The sequence below is a fragment of the Frieseomelitta varia genome, unplaced genomic scaffold, assembly GCF_011392965.1.
Source record: "Frieseomelitta varia isolate USP_RPSP 00005682 unplaced genomic scaffold, Fvar_1.2 scaffold_239, whole genome shotgun sequence".
Lineage (NCBI taxonomy): Eukaryota > Metazoa > Arthropoda > Insecta > Hymenoptera > Apidae > Frieseomelitta > Frieseomelitta varia.
This window is the reverse complement of record NW_025109967.1, coordinates 702,286-707,552: the sequence shown is the minus strand read 5'-3', so window position 1 is coordinate 707,552 and position 5,267 is coordinate 702,286. Positions and strand designations below refer to the sequence as shown.

Genomic DNA, 5,267 nt, shown 5'->3' with positions numbered 1-5,267 from the left:
CGGAGAACGAGCAGGCCATGCAATAGGACCTCCACGACCAATCTATTTATTTGCAAAGTGTTGATTTAAAAATTGCCTAGCTACACGGCTAAAATGCGGCGTAGCTTCATCATGTATAAACCTCTATTAGACTAGGCGAAGTCTAATATCGACTGGAACTTCCTCTAATATTGCGTGTAAACGCGTGCTCAAAAAATCAACATACTTTGTGCCTGTTAGTTTGCCATCAAGAAAAAAAGGTCCAATTAAAAATTTATCAATTATTCCTGCCCATACGTTTAAACTAAACTGGTGTTGATGTCTTGAATAAACAATAACATGTGGGTTTTCTTCCCAATTATGATATCAAGTAAGTATTATCTGTAAACGAATTCGTGCTTACGAACTATTGCGGTCTATGGAAAGAGAGGCCGGAGAGAGAGTTTGCTTATAAAATTCATTATATCTCATAAACGAAGATAGGACATATATTTATATGACTTTTTTTCATTATTTTTAGGCGTACAATCAGCTCCCAAAGTGGGTCTCACAAGTTACGAACACCCTGTATAGTTCCTTATCATATGTTGGAGTAGTAACTAATCCGGCTGGTTCTCTGTCTCGGAATTACATTGTTTCAACGAGTTTTAGTGCCCGAAGAGAAGGAAGGTTCGTTGGGTCGGTGGATTGCGTCCTCGTCTCAGGGAAATCACATTTGTTGGGGGCCGCGCCCCTGACGAGCAACGTCAGCCAGCCTATCCCTGACCCATTTTGTGACGCAAATTTCGTTCCAATAGCCCGAAGCTTTCCGTTACACGTTACAAATTCCTACGTCCTCCTCGACTTTCACCCTCCGATATTCGTTTCCACGCCAAGTATTTAAATACGTGCTTAACTGAAACGGATAACTGGAAGCTTGCGACAACGATAGTTTTCAAGGCAGGGTACGCAGTCGTCTGAATTTGAAGTCGTGGAATTAAAGGCTTTATCTTCATGTTTGAAAACGCGTAATAACGGGTGCAACGGCCGTAAGTTGAACGGCCAAGTTGGATGTGGGTGAAGTTTCCAGTTCTATAGCCGGTAAATCAGAAACTTGCAGCTCCTGATTTCTCCCTACCTGGATATTTAGACTAATTATTATCGAACTATAACTGCGCACTACAGCACAACGAGTTTCCCTAACTATATCGGCGAGTTTTCACCATTCTAACGAATTTACGAGTATTTACCTTGCGAAGGGCGGCAGCAAACTGTTGTTTCCTAATGAAATATATGTTTCAAATACAGTGAGATTCGTCTAGCGTCTTGTATTTGATCAGGACTAATTGAAATGGGTTAAACAAACGGGAAGCATATTGCAATTTGCAATGCAAAGTCGAGGATTGGAAATTATTTTTATATGAGTAGTGATTCGTGTTATTCGGCTTATCGATTTGATCTTGTACGATATTCCGAAAATATATTCCGCATCGATTTTATCGCGTGGTAAATTTCTTTGAATAATCAATTCAGAAGAATCGATAAAAAAAAATCTAAACTGTGGTCCAAGTTGCATAAATGCGTCGGTCCATTATCGCCGTGTGATGGAAAAAAGCTGTTGCCATGTATTTGATTGCCGGCAGGAAATCGTTAACAAGTCGGAAATCGATTACGTCCGCGCGGAGTATGGTGGACGTGGGGCTCCTCTTTAAATAATGTTCGTAGAGAACGGCGTCGCGTTAATTATATTTTTCACAATCCACCCAGCGAACGGAGTTTCATATACCTGGAAATATTAATATCTAAATGTATTTTCAACGCGAATAAATATGAAAAAGAAAATACGAAACGAGTATATTTATCTTTCGTTTTTCTCTTCGATATTCCCATTCATTTTATCCGTTGAATCTAGAGATCAGAGAAATCAGATCGAGTACATAAGGTTGAAATTTACTGGTACAGTAAAGCAAACATAAAAATGTTTTTGATAGATTAACATTTTTCATTGATTCGCGAGAGGTAAGCATATCAAGGAAGTTCCTTATCAAGCGTGTCGGATAAAATCGTTAGACGAGACAGAGAGAGGCATTAATAGCCGAAATCGATCGATGCGCGGCTTGCCTCGGGCCACGTTCGTCGATGATGTTACTACCGTTTTAACGAAGGGGTTGCCCGCCATCAAGGATTCGCGTTTTCCCTGCAGACGATGATTATTTAGATTATTCTGTACGATCGTCGTGTAATCTCTGCGTAGCAAGAGTAGGAGAGGGAGAAAGAGAGAGAGAGAGAGAGAGAGAGAGAGAGAGAAAGAGAAAGAGAGCAAGAGCAAGAGGGAGAGACAAGTTGCGTTTCGCAATCGCTTTGACGACATTCGTCTTCCAAGTTCGAATCCCTGCAGGGCTGTGTTTCGTCTCTCTTGTAACGGGACGAAGCTGGCTCTTGTCGCGATTAAAAGCCAAAGCGCAGTTCGATTAATTCCGATTATTTGCGTCGAATCGATCGACTGGAACGTTGGGTGGAACGTTATTTGTCTTTCCCTTGCTGATGCCTGTCTGTTTCATCCACATACCGAGGAATTGTTTCGAGTGTCTCTCGTGTCGTCTGTCGCACAGAGGTGATTTCAAGTATCTTCGTAACTTGTTTTTCTTTCTTTTTTTTCGACTCAACTCACGATGCACGTTTCACGGTACACCGAAAAGATGAGATTAAGAGATTTGAATTTCTCACGATTTATATAGGATTTCGATGATCCATTCAATGATCTTTGATCAAAGAAGTGTATATCATCGACATACGTTTGAAGAGTTGTAATTCTAACGTTCGAGTGAATTCTCTACAGGACACTTTTGAATCGTTTGAAAGAAACGCAGCCTGCAGATACGAGAGACTAATAAAAGGAAGGAACGAGACAACAAAGTCTCCTTTACAACAAGTCCGAGGGAAACATCGCCTATATGTGACTTTATGACAAGAATAGAATCGTTAAGTGACAGATAATGCTTGGCGATGTCATAAAACATTTCTACACTTCAACGTCCGTTCGGAAAACGACAGCGGTCGAACAGCGATTTACTCCCTTTTGGACGTAGAGAAATTAACGGTAGCCTTCCAACTCCGGGTCTGTTTTCGTTGCAACGTGAACCTCGGTTAAGAATGAGTAACTGCATCGAATCAATGCCTTTGGCCGCTTAATGGGAACCGGCCATCTTCCACCCTTACCAATAAAGACACAATCGCGATAATAATTTTTTTATCACACTCCTGTGTATGTCGGAAAGAAACATTCTGGAACACGGTGAATCGCGGTGTCAACTTTAATTCCAGAATATGATTTATGCGGGAAAACTCGAGCAGAAGGTTGTTGCACTGAGCTCGCAAAACAGGATATACAAAATAAAGGCAAGAATTACGGTGATAGTGCGTGGCAGAGAGGCATGAAATTTAGGAAATTGGTGAACGGAAACAGACAAGTTGGCAGAATGCCCAAGCACAGTCCAGTGAGGATCATTAGGGTAAAATTGAAGATTATAATGGAGTAAACTGCGAAAACATACGAGAACGTCGGAAGAGAACACTATTTATGTATTCTCGATGAGTATGGCATCTCGTTGTCTTTGATGCAACAAAGAAACGTGGTGCCTGTTGTGTTAACAACGAACATACATGGAGCATTTACGTTTTACATTCCTATTTATTATTCGGAAGTTTTTATTCAAGCAATTTAATGGTTATAAAACGATGAAAAATTTGTTTCGTAAATGTCCAGTGTTTAATTTTATGTGTATCCTGCGGCGAGTAATTTTGATATTTTTGAAGTTCCTTCTGATCGTCGATAAAATGACAATTTAACTGTAGCTTTTTTTTCACGTTTTTATCAATAGGGTTGAAGCGACTGAAGTCTAGCCATTCTCGTATAACGGCAGACAGAGAGGGTAAGAAGACGATAGGGATTCGAGAACACGTTTCTTGGAGTCGTTCGTGCGGAACGGGTATCCAGTTCTGAAATCAGCCTCGTTACGAGATACGTGTACACGTGGACCAGGGAAAAAGAAAATGGAAACGGGTGAGGGAAACAGGGAGACAGGAAGACAGGAAGACAAAGTGATTCGCGCGAATACATGCAAAACGAGGGATAAAAAGAATTGAAGGAGAAGGCAATCGATACGCAGCGTTTTCTGAATTTTCTCAATAAGACTGGAAAGAAACTATTTTATTTCCGGGCGTTCGATCGCTAGTACTCGGTCTTTTCATGGTAAACTACTACACACAGAGACGTTGGATGTTCGTGAAGAGGAAAGAAAAAGGTATCCAGAGGAGTTGAAAAACGGCAAACAGAGAAAGAAAACACGTGCGTCTCTTTCCCGTGTAGCCTGCCGTTGTTCCCGATCGAGGCCGTTCCGTATGCAAAAGATAGAGAACGAGCGCTACAATCTAAACGAAATCTCGAAAAACGCAATTTCCTGAACGGCCGAGCAAACGGACACCGCGTTACACATCGATAGAACGTCGATCTCCGAACTACGAACGCAGTTTTTATAACGCATCTGTACATCCACTTTCCACCCGTCGCTTTTCACTGCCATTCCTTTCCTTTCTCTATGGTATTACGGCCGACTCATTCAATTAAAAATACACGTTTTTTCTTCTCTCTCGATACGATGCCGATTTTGTTCTTTAACGTTGTCATTCTGTCCACGTTACGTAACGATTATCGAGAATTCTAGAATAGCACGAAACTCGAACGGAATGCTCCAAAGTGGGATTAGTCTCCCGAGATAGCTGTGTAATTTACCACTCGAAAAGTCTGAAATCGATACGATATAGTCTCTAACCGACGTCGAATCAACGTCGATCATTTAAACCGCGTCGAATTAGATCGACGATATCGGAACCAAGCCTACGAATGGAGGTACGAAGCGTTGCGTTTCGTCTTATCAAAGTTCATCAACCCGGTGTTGCATTAGTTTCTCTCAGACTGGCGGCTTTAAACGCGGAGAGCAGCAGTATGGTGGTTCATTGAACCAGATCGGTTAATGTGGGTCGTCGTAATTCTAGACCCGACATCTATTTTCCGGACCGAAAGCCATCCATCAGATAATTCTGATGAGGCTATTGTTCGCTCAGCAGAAGATTTCATTCGTTATGTAACATTAACCTATTCCAGTGGAGAGTCTACTGGACGTTCGCCTCGAGAGGAACTCGATCTATTCTTGTCTAACTATTCTTTACTCCGTTTCCAATAGATCAACGACCTCACAGACTTTTTCTTTTCTTCTTCTTCTTCTTTTTTCTTTTTTTTTTTTTTTTTT

At 41.3% G+C, this 5,267-nt stretch overlaps 1 protein-coding gene across 4 annotated transcripts in view; it reads left to right on the top strand.

The window, feature by feature from the left end:
• LOC122527920 overlaps positions 1 to 5,267 on the top strand; it is a 309,050-nt gene that overhangs the window by 277,424 nt on the left and 26,359 nt on the right. The gene's annotated exons all lie outside the window — the stretch shown is intronic.